Source organism: Schistocerca gregaria, unplaced genomic scaffold (genome assembly GCF_023897955.1).
Source record: "Schistocerca gregaria isolate iqSchGreg1 unplaced genomic scaffold, iqSchGreg1.2 ptg000180l, whole genome shotgun sequence".
Lineage (NCBI taxonomy): Eukaryota > Metazoa > Arthropoda > Insecta > Orthoptera > Acrididae > Schistocerca > Schistocerca gregaria.
The window spans coordinates 12,382,177-12,396,436 of record NW_026061730.1 but is presented as its reverse complement, the minus strand read 5'-3'; the positions used below and the strand labels follow the sequence as shown (position 1 = coordinate 12,396,436).

General features: G+C 41.5%; 1 long non-coding RNA gene across 1 annotated transcript in view; it reads right to left on the bottom strand.

Annotated features, from left to right (window-relative positions):
* The window catches only part of LOC126302902 (uncharacterized), an 80,292-nt gene extending 66,262 nt beyond the window's left edge, over nt 1–14,030 (bottom strand). The window contains exon 1 of the long non-coding RNA XR_007553153.1: nt 13,915–14,030. This is a non-coding gene — a long non-coding RNA (uncharacterized LOC126302902). The remainder of the gene's footprint in view (nt 1–13,914) is intronic.
* Nucleotides 14,031–14,260: the final 230 nt, after the last annotated feature.

The window sequence follows — 14,260 nt, the reverse complement described above, 5'->3', positions numbered from 1 at the left end:
TCGTTCATGAACAAATCAGTCGTTGCTGGCATTAGAATCCTACAGTGATGGTGCTATCAGAACACAGGGAGTTTTTGTGACTGAACTTAGATTTTAATCTCTCATCAAATGCATATATCGAGATGCCGCATAAAGCTGCATTGCTGGTTAAAGGACTGAATGGTTCAAATGGCTCTGAGCACTATGGGACTTAACCTCTGTGGTCATCAGTCCCCTAGAACTTAGAACTACTTAAACCTAACTAACCTAAGGACATCACACACATCCATGCCCGAGGCAGGATTCGAACCTGCGACCGTAGCTGTAACGAGGTTCCTAACTGAAGCGCCTAAAACCGCACGGCCACAACGGCCGGCGGTTAAAGCACTGTCCACACTGCCAGCGCTTCACGGAACGCTATTCACCATAACAGCTATTCACCATAACAGCTATTCACCATAACAGCTATTCACCATCACAGCATGTGAGATAATATTACAAAAGAATTCATATAAGAATGATATTTTAAGCCAAAAGGGAGCTGTCCATACAGTTTGTGATGTAACTCACGTATATCAAGTTCACTTTCATTTTAAGAGAGCGACATCCCCGTACTGACACCGTCTGGTGGCTTGCGGAGTATGGATGTAGATGTAGACATGACAATACATTTCATTTAATATGAGATTTTTGGATGCCAACATGCACTTGCTTGAAAGGAATAGTAGCAGACATTCAGAGTATGAAAGACAAAAGAAGAAACTCAGGTCTGGTAGACACTACAAACCCACTACACTAGACACTACAAACCCAAGCTAAAAGATTTCTCCTGACAATGTGTCATTTCTTTCAGATACCTGAGTGCCTCATGTCTACTTCAAAAAGTATAAGTCAATAAAATACATTGAAAAACTTGTTAACTGTTTGTCAAACAATGGTACCTGTTCCCTCTATTGTGAATTAGGCTTTCTACTATTGGCCCAAATCATTCGGAAGATATGACAGGAACATACATACCAAGATGCCATGGTCCACATCTTACCATTTCGAGAATGAGGTACCAGAGAAAAGATAATGTTACAGTTGAACCTGCGAGTATAATTCGTGAGTTATGTCGCGATACAATCATTTTATCTGGAGCTCTTCCACTTGCTCCGTGTTCACACAAAAAAAAAAAAAAATTAGAAATGGGAATTTTGGGTCCTGTTACATGGAAAACGCTTTTCTTGTTTCTTTATTTATTCCACAAAATATTTTCAGCGACAAATATCGCCATCAGCAATTGGTTCCTTAAATCTAAAACATACAAAAACTAACATAGTTATAAAACACTGTAAAACGTGATTACATGTGTCCTGTTTGTTTTATAAATATTGTTTTCTGTGAGTATTATCTTAATATCTCTTTTATTATACAGTACAGCATGGTTTTAAGATTGTTGTCGCTGTTTGCGGCATATTTTCAGTGTTTCTCTGTTGCCGTTTGTCTCGGAATACATCATGTCATCCTCAGCTGCATGGCCGGCTATTAGTAAACAGATACAAAAAAGTGAACTTACGTATGTCAGCGTTATGCATTGGGGATACTAGTAGTGTTGTGGATACAGTTTTGGTGTATACTGAGTTGTTACTTAGTTTCTCGTGAAGTCATGTTCGCTGGACGACTTGCAGCTACTTTTATACACAGAAAAAAATAACTTTCCTACTTAGTTCAAAATCCAGAACATTATGCCATCTTGCGCTTAGCATGTGTCGCGAGAGATGTATTGCATGTCGCAAAAAGGCTATGAAAATTTTAGTGGAAGTTGTAACGACATCTGTTTTCCATATATGTCTTAATGCGTGATCGGGGAGTGGTTCTTTCGCCTGTATGTGCTCTCTGTTATTTGTAGATCACTTTCGATATTAATGGAGTAATAGTTTTTGTTCATTAGCTGTTCTGCGAAAGTGGAATGTGTGCTGTCACTTTTTAGGGCTGTCATGTGCCTTGTGTACCTCGTTCGGAAATGTTTGGTTGTTCATCCTGTGGGTTGGACGTGACAGGAGTTACATGTGAGCTGGTATATTCCATCGGTGATGAATTTTTCTGAGATTCCTTCGTCTGGCCCTAGCCTTTTTTGAACTGTGTTGTCTGTTTTGAATGTTATGAGGATCCATTGCTTTTCCAAGAAGTTTCCAGTTCTATGTGACATTTTATTAATGTATATTAGTGTGCACCCTTTGTTTCCGTTTCCCGATGTGGTGTGGTATGCCGTGTTGTCTGTGTGTTTTGCCTGTGGGTTTTCAGATCCTTTCCTTGTGCTCTTGAGTGGGAGTCCCCTATTTTTATGTTTCATTTTTACCTTGCTGTTCAGCTGCTTTATGAGGTTTGTTTTGTAGTCATTTTGAACAGCAATTTGTTTGACTATATTTAGTTCCTGTGTTTTGTCTTCCAGTTTAAGACGTATTCTGTTTATTCTGTGGAGCATGTGTCCGAAACTGGCATATTTACACAGTGTCAGATGGTTGGATGAGCTATGGACAACAGTGGTTATGGATGTGGGTTTTCTTAAGATGGAAAACTAATGTTGGTGCTTGTTTCTTGCACTTGTAACATTCAAGAAATTTCGTTTATAGTTTTCTTCTCTTTCCCTTGTGAAGTGGATTTATGGTTGTATTGTATCTGTGTTACTGCGTAGCTCATCTGTCTGTTTTGTGTTTCATCTATAAGACAATTATGTCAACCTCGATACCAGTCAGATACTTTGTATCCTTCTTGCTTTAAAATGATGTTGAATATTGTTTTCTCTATATGAGCAAAGAAAATGCTGAAAAATGTTCCACTGATGAGGGAGCCCAAGACTAGCCCCTCTTTTTGCGAACAGAATTTGTTGTTGAAAGTGAAGCAGTTTTGTTGAGTAATTAACCTAAGAATGGATGAGATTTCATTTATTTGTATGTCTGGGAATTTCTTTATTTTAGCTGTTCTTATATAATGTTCATAGTTTCTTCCGTGTGTATGTGTGCATACATGGATATATTGTCAGAAGATTCCCAGTTTTGCTGTTGGGAGGATGTTGATGTTCTTAATTTTATTATGTGTCCTGCCGTTTTTAAGGATTCTGTTGTTCGTTTATGTGTATGTTTTCTCTAGAAATGTCTACAAGTGTCTCTCTGAAGTCCACCACTGGTCTGACCGGGGTAAGAGAGAGCAAAGCTTTAGGTTTCTTTTGTGTCTTTCTTTTTGTCTGGTTCTGTGTACAGGTGCGTGTGATGCTTTTTAAGAGAGTGTTTAGGTTCCTTTGATATATTTGTGTTCGATCAATCGTTATCTTGGTTATTTTGTTCTCTTTCAGAAATTTTTCTGTTTATACCAACAACAACAGAAGGAAATTACTACATACAAAAGGCTATAGTGGAAGAGAAAAACGTAATAAACGAAAACACAACCCTCTGCAAAAGCACGCGCTTTCCTGCTCAGTGAGAACAGACCCAGGACACATAGCAGAAAGCACTCACACGCAAAAGAACCTCTCGCCCATCACACACAGGGACATTCAGAACTTTCGTTTCAATTTTAATAGCCTTCTTGCAACATGCTATACATTTCTTGCGGCACACGCTAACGGCAAGACGGCGTAATGTTTTGCGTTATGAACGAAGTCAGAAAGTTGTGCTTTTCTGTGTATAAAAGCCCCTGAAAGTTGTCCAGCGAACATGACTTCACGAGAAACTAAGTAACAACTCAGTATACACCAAAACTATCCACAACACTACTACAATCCCAACTGCATAACGCTGACATACGTAAGTTCACGTTTTCGTATTTGTTTACTGACAACCGCCCACACAGCTGCAGATGACATGAAGTATGCTGAGAAAAACGGCAACAGAGAACACAAAAAATATGCCGCAAACAGCGACCACAATCTTAAAACCATTCTGTATTGTATAATAAATATTATGAAAGTACTCACAGAAAATAGTATTTAAAAAACAAACAGTACTCTAGCAACGTTTTACAGCGTGTTATAACCGTGCTGTTTTCTGTATGTTTTAGATTTAAACCCACTGATGATGGCGATAATTGTCGCTGAAACTAGTTTGGGGACTAAATAAATAAACAACAAAAGTGTTTTGCATCGAGGCGGATCCCCAATTCCCGTATTGTTCTTCATGTCTTTATACTTCAGTGGGTGAGGGCGATCTCCCCAAAAGGAGGAGGACTGGGTTTGAGTCCCAGCCTGACACACAGTTTCCATCAGTCAGCAAGATTCAGATTTTCGTCCGTCCCATTACTGATATACATTAGTGTGCAATAACTTTATTACCGTTATCAATACAATATTTGTAGCTATTTGTCTTTGTCGTCGTTAGCAGGAAGACTGGTCTGACGTAGCTCTCCGTGCTACACTATCCAGTGAGAGCCCCTTCACTTCCTAATAACTACTTCAACCTGAATTCATTTGAATCTGTTTGCTGTACTCATCACTTGGTGTTCCTCTACAATTTTTACTCCCCAAACTTTTTCTCCATCACCAAACAGACGATTCCCTGACGCCTCAGGAGGTGTCCTGTCGACTGATCCCTTCTTTTAGTCAAGTTGTGGTATATCTCTTACTGTCCCTAATTCGATTCAGTATCTCCTCATTAATTAAACCAACTACACACCTATTCTTCAACAGTTTGCTCCAGTACTACATTGCAGTATCCCTATTCCCTTCTTGTGCCAACAGGTGATCTTCCATGTTTCACTTCGATACAAGACTACATTCGAGGCAAATACCTTGAGAAAGGAATTCCTTACAGTCAAATTTATGTTAAACAATAAAAAATTCCTACTTTCCAGAGCTTCTATTTGAGCTGCAGTGAGTCTGTATTTTATATCCTGTCTATTTCGGCTATCAAAAGCTATATTGCTGCCCCAATAGGACAACTCATCCATGGCTTTAGTGTCTTACTTCCTAATCTAATTTCACTTTCCAATGTGACAGGTCAATTTTTCAGTAACCTTATTAGCTCGCTTAATAAGACGTGGGTATGTTGAGATGTATTTCACTTCTGAACATGTCGGAGACATAACAGCGTTTTACAGAAAATGATACTAAGTAAATTAGTTGTCGTTCGATGCTTGACAGAGCGTGACAATAATATCACAACGGAAACATTTCACCAATGTTGTGCAGCAGTTACGACTTTAATCACAACCCATCATGTTGTCACGTGATCATAGCATAAGAACCTGACTCCTAGTTTGTGATTATGTAAATAATAGTTGCAGAACATCAGAGAAGTTTTCCTTTATGATATTAAAAGGGCATTATGTCCAAATGAGGAACCAATATTTGAAATTTGTATATATTCAGTGAACAGTACAAGTATGTCTCTAACAGCAATAACAACACTTGTGTCGTGATCGTGAAACGACACGTCTTTTGTAGAAAGAAATTTATCTATCGATAACGATACAGCATTTATGAGTGAAACTAAAAACGAACGAAGTGTGCTTCTGGTCGCCAACCACAAAGTTATTTCTAAAATGACGCTTATCATAGTCGAATTAGGTGTAGGTTAAAAGTGTACAAAATCCAGGTTTTCTGGAAAGCCTGAAATAATCTCCTCAGACGAAATGCTACGCCTCCACTTAACTGAGTAAAGGGGTCGCTTTGGAGTGCTGGACGCTGTGGTGCAGGGGAGGCAGCAAGCGGTCACGTGACGCCCCACCGCTGACGTCAGTGGTGACGGTGAGGAGGCGATCGTGGTGTGTACGTGCCAGTCGCTCGCGTGGGGTCAGCGCGGTCACCTGGGTCGACGTGGCGATGTCGAAGAGTGGCAGGGAGGAATTTTTGCATTTCTACATGCCCACGACCACACCACGAGTAAAGTTACACGATCTATTGGCGTATCAACGCGGACTGTCCAAGTATCTGCGACGAATGGTCAACCACTCGTAGTGATGTAAGGCTGTGGCGTAAAAAGATCCTAGCCGACAGGGCTGGTGACGAATGTCACTCCAGGTCACCGGCGATCGGTTGCAAACCAGACACAAATTGCCATTGCCTGTCTAAGCAGACCCATGTGAACCAGCTGCGGAGAAATCGTTGAGAAGGCAGCTGCACAGTCTAAGCATTTCGAGTAAGCGACCGTAGCTCACAGAGACACACATAGCTGCGCATCTTGAGTGGGCGAAATAACATGGAGATGGACAGTGGCTGATTGGAGTCGCGATTTCACCTGTTCTGAAAATATCGAGGTGTCAATTGGACCGACGTCTTATTGAGGCCTTTAAGATACAGTGTGTACAGGATGCAGTTCAGGGCAGTGGTGGTTCCATGGCATTACGGGGGTGTTTGTCACCATGATTTGGATTAAGTCATTAAGGTTAATGTGAACCTGAACCAGCACGTTTGTTTCAACATTCTCGCTGACAAAGTGTTGCCCTATTTTCTATACCTTCCTGATCAATATTCTCTGGACACTTGCGTTGTAGAAGATGACACAGTCGTGTTCTCAGTGCTGCGTGTAAACAGTCCTGGTTTCTCAAACACTCAGGTGCCTTACAGCATGTCGAGACGACCGCTAGACAACCGTTGTATGGTACTGTCTGGAACAGCAGCTGGGGCACGGCAGCCAACATCCCCGCTGACTGGTAGCTCTACGAGATCTCATCATCAGTGGGAGACCTTGGGTGGATGCTGCGTATCTGAAGAAACTTTCGGAACTCTCTTCCGCGCCGAGTTGCCGAAGTTTCCGAGGCTACAGGCGGCAATAACGTGATGCCATTGCATGATCCTTGAAGCGAAAGTTGACTTGAATGTGACTGTCTTCATATAACTTAATGATGTATGGAAAGAATGGGAATCATGCAATCAGTTAGTTGTATGTCAAAAGGTTATTCGAATCCTTACCTAGGTTCCAACAGATATAAACCCGTCTTCTTTGGAATAAGTAATAAAACGTGTTAAATTATTGTGTGAAAACAGAAACCAGCACATTAGGCTCAGTCAACACTAAAATGATCCACTCAAATGCTAAGGAAGACACATGGCTTAATGAACAGTAAAGCATGGTAAAAGTGTGAATAAACTTCTGATGTGGCACTGGTTGGCTATATGATTCCTGTGGCTTCCATAATTTTACTGTTGTTGACTGCTGCCATGTTAGAGATTTTAATGTATAGCAGATGATGTGGAGCATTACTATTATCTTATGGTGCAGGGTGTTGACTCTATAATTACAACTTTTTTGTTATTTTATTGTCAACAAAATCGAGTTTCGTTCACGTAGTGACCATCCTCAGTTTTAGAAGTTAAAAATTTCCACATAACGATCAGAGAGTATAAAACCGAAAATCACAACTACATCTGCTTACAAACATAACAGTTGGTAGGAACATACCGGTAATATACAATTAAAATTGGTAGGCACTGGTATCAAGCTATAACCACAAGCTTAGAGCGATCACATAAACTGAGGCCGCTGTTTACAATGCATCTGTACAGCAAACCTCGGTTTGACAGGGCTTGGACATGACATGTGTCACGTGAAGAATTAATATTGCGGGTTTTGGAAGATATTAACACAAAATACGTCTTGTGCGTTTGTGACTCATGATGGTTTCTCGATGTATGATGTATACTACTTGTTCACACCTTGTATTTTAAATTTGTTTCCATAACACAATTAAAATTATAGGTATTGTTAGGTCTGCTTTTATTTCATATGGGCCCCACTGCTACTGATAGATATGTAAAATCAAATTATTTTTATTAATATTCAAAACCGGTTGCTTGGCAGTTTTATTACTGTTTTATCAACCTGTGAATGTATATATGGATTCTGACCCAGTGCCTTTTGTGGAAGCGTACAACCAGTGTTATAAAAAATGTCAGCTTTTCGAAATGGGACAAATGATACGTACATCATCGCGTCGTTACACATAACAAAATTGTTAGTCTGCACCACCAAAACTTTTTTTTTTGCTGTAATGAATATTGTCTCATAGGATTTGAATCCTCCCCCCATGAACCATGGGCCTTGGTGGGGAGGCTTGCGTGACTCAGCGATACAGATAGCCGTACTGTAGGTGCAACCACAACGGAGTTGCCAGACAAACATGTGGTTCCTGAAGAGGGGCAGCAACCTTATCAGTAGTTGCAGGGGCAACACTCTGTATGATGGACTAATCTGGCCTTGCAACACTAACCAAAACGGCCTTGCTGTGCTGCTACTGCGAACGACTGAAAGCAAGGGGAAACTACAGCCGTAATTTTTCCCGAGGGCATGCAGCTTTACTGTATGATTAAATGATGATGGCGTCCTCTTGGGTAAAATATTCCGGAGGTAAAAAAGTCAACTAGTCGGATCTCCGGGCGGGGACTACTCAAGAGGAAGTCGTTATCAGGAGAAAGAAAACTGGCGTTCTACGAATCGGAGCATGGAATGTCAGATCCCTTAATCGGGCAGGTAGGTTAGAAAATTTAAAAAGGGAAATGGATAGGTTAAAGTTAGATATAGTGGGAATTAGTGAAGTTCGCTGGCAGGAGGAACAAGACTTTTGGTCAGGTGACTACAGGGTTATAAACACAATACCAAATAGGGGTAATGCAGGGGTAGGTTTAATAATGAATAGGAAAATAGGAATGCGGGTAAGCAAGTTTATATGCCAACTAGCTATGCAGATGACGAAGAGAATGATGAAATGTATGATCAAATAAAAGAAATTATTCAGATAGTGAAGGGTGACGAAAATTTAATAGTCATGGGTGACTGGAATTCTGTAGTAGGAAAAGGGAGAGAAGGAAACGTAGTAGGTGAATATGGACTGGGGCAAAGAAATGAAAGAGGAAGCCGCCTGGTAGAATTTTGCACAGAGCACAACTTAATCATAGCTAACACTTGGTTCAAGAACCATAAAAGAAGGCTGTATACATGGAATAAACCTGGAGATACTAAAAGGTATCAGATAGATTATGTAATGGTAAGACAGAGATTTAGGAACCAGGTTTTAAATTGTAAGACCTTTCCAGGGGCAGATGTGGACTCTGACCACAATCTATTGGTTATGACCTGTAGATCAAAACTAAAGAAACTGCCAAAAGTTGAGAATTTAAGGAGATGGGACCTGGATAAACTAAAAGAAGCAGAGGTTGTACAGAGTTTCAGGGATAGCATAAGGGAGATATTGACAGGAGTGTGGGAAAGAAATACGGTAGAAGAAGAATGGGTAGCTTTGAGGGATGAGGTAGTGAAGGCAGCAGAGGATCAAGTAGGTAAAAAGACGAGGGCTAGTAGAAATCCTTCGGTAACAGAAGAAATATTGAATTTAATTGTTGAGAGAAGAAAATATAATAATGCAGTAAAGGAATACAGACGTCTCAAAAATGAGATCGTCAGGAAGTGCAAAATGGCTAAGCAGGGATGGCTAGAGGACAAATGTAAGGATGTAGAGGCTTATCTCACTAGAGGTAATGTAGATACTGCCTACAGGAAAATTAAAGAGACCTTTGGAGATAAGAGAACCACTTGTATGAACATCAAGAGCTCAGATGGAAACCCAGTTCTAAGCAAAGAAGGGAAAGCAGAAACATGGAAGGAGTATATAGAGGGTCTATGCAAGGACGATTTACTTGAGGACAATATTATGGAAATGGAAGAGGATGTAGATGAAGATGAAATGGGATATACGATACTACGTGATGAGTTTGACAGAGCACTGAAAGACCGTCGAAACAAGCCCCCCCCCCCCCCCCGAGTAGACAACACTCCATTGGAACTTCTGACGGCCTTGGGAGAGCCAGTCCTGACAATACTCTACTATCTGGCGTGCAAGATGTACGAGACAGGCGAAATACCCTCAGACTTCAAGAAGAATATAATAATTCCAATCCCAAAGAAAGCAGGTGTTGACAGATGTGAAAATTACCGAACTATCAGTTTAATAAGTCACAGCTGCAAAATACTAACGCGAATTCTCTACAGGCGAATGGAAAAACTAGTAGAAGCCGACCTCGGGGAAGATCAGTTTGGATTCCATAGAAATGTTGGAACACGTGAGGCAATACTGTCCCTACGACTTACCTTCTTACCTTAGAAACTAGATTAAGGAAGGACAAACCTACATTTATAGCATTTGTAGACTTAGAGAAAGCTTTTGACAATGTTGATTGGAATACTCTCTTTCAAATTCTGAATGTAGCAGGGGTAAAATACAGGGAGCGAAAGGTATTTACAATTTGTACAGAAACCAGATGGCATTTATAAGAGTCGAGGGACATGAAAGGGAAGCAGTTTTTGGGAAGGGAGTGAGACAGGGTTGTAGTCTCTCCCCGATGTTATTCGGTCTGTATATTGAGCAAGCAGTGAAGGAAACAAAAGAAAAATTCGGAGTAGGTATTAAAATCCATGGAGAAGAAATAAAAATGTCAGCGACAGCAAAGATCTTGGAAGAGCAGTTGAACGGAATGGATAGTGTCTTGAAAGGAGGATATAAGATGAACATCAACAAAGGCAAAACGAGGATAATGGAATGTTGTCGAATTAAGACAGGTGATGCTGAGGGAATTACATTAGGAAATGAGAAAGTTGTAAAGGAATTTTGCTATTTGGGGAGCAAAATAACTGATGATGGTCGAAGTAGAGAGGATATAAATTGTAGACTGGCAACGGCAAGGAAAGCGTTTCTGAAGAAGAGAAATTTGTTAACATCGAGTATAGATTTAAGTGTCAGGAAGTCATTTCTGATAGTATTTGTATGGAAGTGAAACATGGACGATAAATAGTTTGAACAAGAAGAGAATAGAAGCTTTCGAAATGTGGTGCTACAGAAGAATGCTGAAGATTAGATGGGTAGATCACATAACTAATGAGGAAGTATTGAATAGGATTGGGGAGAATAGGAGTTTGTGGCATAACTTGACTAGAAGAAGGGATCGGTTGGTAGGACATGTTCTGAGGCATCAAGGGATCACCAATTTAGTATTGGAGGGCAGCGTGCAGGGTAAAAATCGTAGAGGGAGACCAAGAGATGACTACACTAAGCAGATTCAGAAGGATGTAGGTTGCAGTAGGTACTGGGTGATGAAGAAGCTAGCATTAGATAGAGTAGCATGGAAAGCTGCATCTCAGGACTGAAGACCACAACAACAGGATTTGAATTGTTACTGAGTGGCATTTTTCGTACTATTATTATTTCTTATATGTTTGACACCTGAGTTTAACGTAATATTTTACGTAAATCAAGAATGATATAGGTACTTCTAAATCCCCACGAAAATTGTGGACGCTATGTTTTACATTAAGCAACCGTATATGTTTTATGTAATGTATGTATGGGTTATGACCCAGTGCTTATTCAGAAGCGCATAACTATTGTTATAATAATGTTAATTTGTCCAAAGGGACAAACTAGATTTACATCATCATGTCGGTTAATTATGATAACAAAATTCCAGAATGAGATTTTCACTCTGCAGCGGAGTGTGCGCTGATATAAAACTTCCTGGCAGATTAAAGCTGCGTTCCGGACCGAGACTCGAACTTGGGACCTTTGCCTTTCCCTGCCAGGTGCTCTACCAACTGAGCTACCACGCACGACCCAGGCTCCGTCATCACAGCCTTACTTCTGCGAGTACCTCCTCTCCTACCTTCCCAACTTTACAGAAATTCTCCTGCGAACCTTGCAGAACCAGCACTCCTGAAAGAATCTCATTCTGGAAACGTCCCCCAGGCTGTGGCTAAACTATGTGTCCGCAATATCCTTTCTTTCAGGAGTGCTAGTTCTGCAAGGTTCGCAGGAGAGCTTCTGTAAATTTGGGAAGGTAGGAGACGAGGTACTTGCAGAAGTAAAGCAGTGATGAAGGGGCGTGAGTTGTGCTTAGATAACTCAGTTGGCAGAGCGCTTGCCGGCGAAAAGCAAAGGTCCCGAGTTCGAGCTTCGGTCGGGCACACAGTTTTAATCTGCCAGGAAGTTTCATATCAGCGCACACTCCGCTGCAGAGTGAAAATCTCATTCTGGAAGCATCCCCCTGGCTGTGGCTAAGGCATGTCTCCGCAGTATCCTTTCTTTCAGGAGTGATAGTTCTGCAAGGTTCGCAGAAGAGCTTCTGTAAAGTTTGGAAGGTAGGAGACGGATACTGGCAGAAATAAAGCTGTGAGTACCGGACGTGAGCCGTGCTTCGGTAGCTCAGTTGGTAGAGCACTTGCCCGCGAAAGGCAAAGTTCCCGAGTTCGAGTCTCGGTCGGGCACACAGTTTTAATCTGCCAGGAAGTTTCATATCAGCGCACACTCCGCTGCAGAGTGAAAATCTCATTCTGGAAGCATCCCCCTGGCTGTGGCTAAGGCATGTCTCCACAGTATCCTTTCTTTCAGGAGTGCTAGTTCTGCAAGTTTCGCAGGAGAGCTTGTGTAAAGCTTGGAAGGTAGGAGACGAGGTACTTGCAGAAGTAAAGCTGTAATGAGGGGCCGTGAGTCTGATTGGGTAGCTCAGTTGGTAGAGCACTTGCCCGCGAAAAGCAAAGGTCCTGAGTTCGAGTCTCAGTCCGGCACACAGTTTTAATCTGCCAGTAAGTTTCATTATAACAAAATTGTCTACACCTTCAAAACTTTTATAATGAATATAGTGTTCCACGGCATTTTAATTATTACATAATGGCATTTTCGTACTATTACTGTTTTTTTAATATATTTGAATCCTTAGTCTTAACGTAACGGTTTACGTAAATCACGACCGTTGTACTTCTAACTTTCCACACCAGATAGTGGGTAATATGTCTTTTAAAAAACTGTGTTATACCTCATTTCATGTTATTCGTGTATTATTCTTTTTCCTTCTCTTTATCTTTTGCTTGTCCTGCACTCTGACAACTTATTATCGAGCTACCTTATGTTTTGTAAGTTGGTGTTTAAAAAAAACAATACGCCATTGTATTTTAGATGTTTCTTTCCACGTTCGTCTGCTATGCTTTTTACGTACATTTTAAATTTGAATTACTTCATGAGTCACAAATGCACAAGAAGTATTTTGTGTTAATATCTTCTAAAACCAGCAATATTAATTCTTCACGTGACATGTCACATAGAGGGCGTTCCAAGCCCTGTCACACCAAGGTCTGCTGTACAGATGCGTGTAAACAGCGGCCTCAGCTTATGTGATCGCTTTAAGATTGTGGTTATAGCTTGATACCAGTGCCTACCGATTTTAATTGTATATTACAGGTATGTTCCTACCAACTGTTATGTTCATATGCAGATGTAGTTGTGATTTTCGGTTTTCTACTCTCTTATCATTATGTGGAAATTTTTAGCTTCTAGCACTGAGGATGGTCAGTAAGCGAACGAAAATCGATTTTGCTGACAACAAAACAACAAAATACGGCAAGTGCTGATTTTCCTTCCAATTCTATCCACTATTTGGTCGTATGCACACAACACGCCATGGAGTCGCTAATGTATAATTAATTCTTTCTAAAACATAATTAATTTAGCTACTGGTAGTGTTTATTGTTCATTTTTGAACTTCTTTACAACTAGCTACGAGATCAAGGTATAGCTGTTGTCGTCTCAAGTGAGACAGCAGTCTTATTGATTTTTGATAATATGGTTGTGAAACAGGGATATAAATTCAATTTCAGTAAGGCAATGAATCTAGATCGAAAAATGTTTTATTGCTGGTCACCGCTTTCAATTTTTGACTATGATCATCAGACCATTTGCTGTCTCCTGTAGCGATATGCGGAGGCTCTGTCATGACTACGCTGTGGAAAGTGTCAACAGAAGAGGCGGAGGCAACACGTATTAGTGAGGTGCCTCCTTGAGTCTCACTAGGGTGTACTTATTGCCAGAGGGTTAGCCTCGGGAAATATCAAACGTAGGTGACAGCATTGAGAGTAAATTTAAGGGCAGGGAAGCAGGGTTAGTTGTACGGCTAGCAGCTGTGACGTGGAGTGGGCTTCGTACCTCGGCTCAGGGCAGGAGTCGACGCAGCCGTCGGCGATCCGGCAGTCGAGCTGCTGGACGAGCTGCCAGGCTTCGTCCCACGCGAGGCGGCGGAGCTCGGCCAGGGCGGCGGCGCAGCCCGCTCTCCCTCCCTGCTGCGGCGGCGGCGGCCCGTAGTCCCAGAGGCGGGCCGTCAGGCGCTCCACAGGCGAGTCTGCGGCGGGCGGGCGCTCCGGGGCCCCGCACGCTACGGCCACTGGGAACCATTCTGCAAAACGCGGCTCACTCACCTCGAGGCCAGCACGCTGACTCCTCACACGAGCTTCCATTGGCTGCTGCTGTCCGCACCACTACTAACAGCCACTGA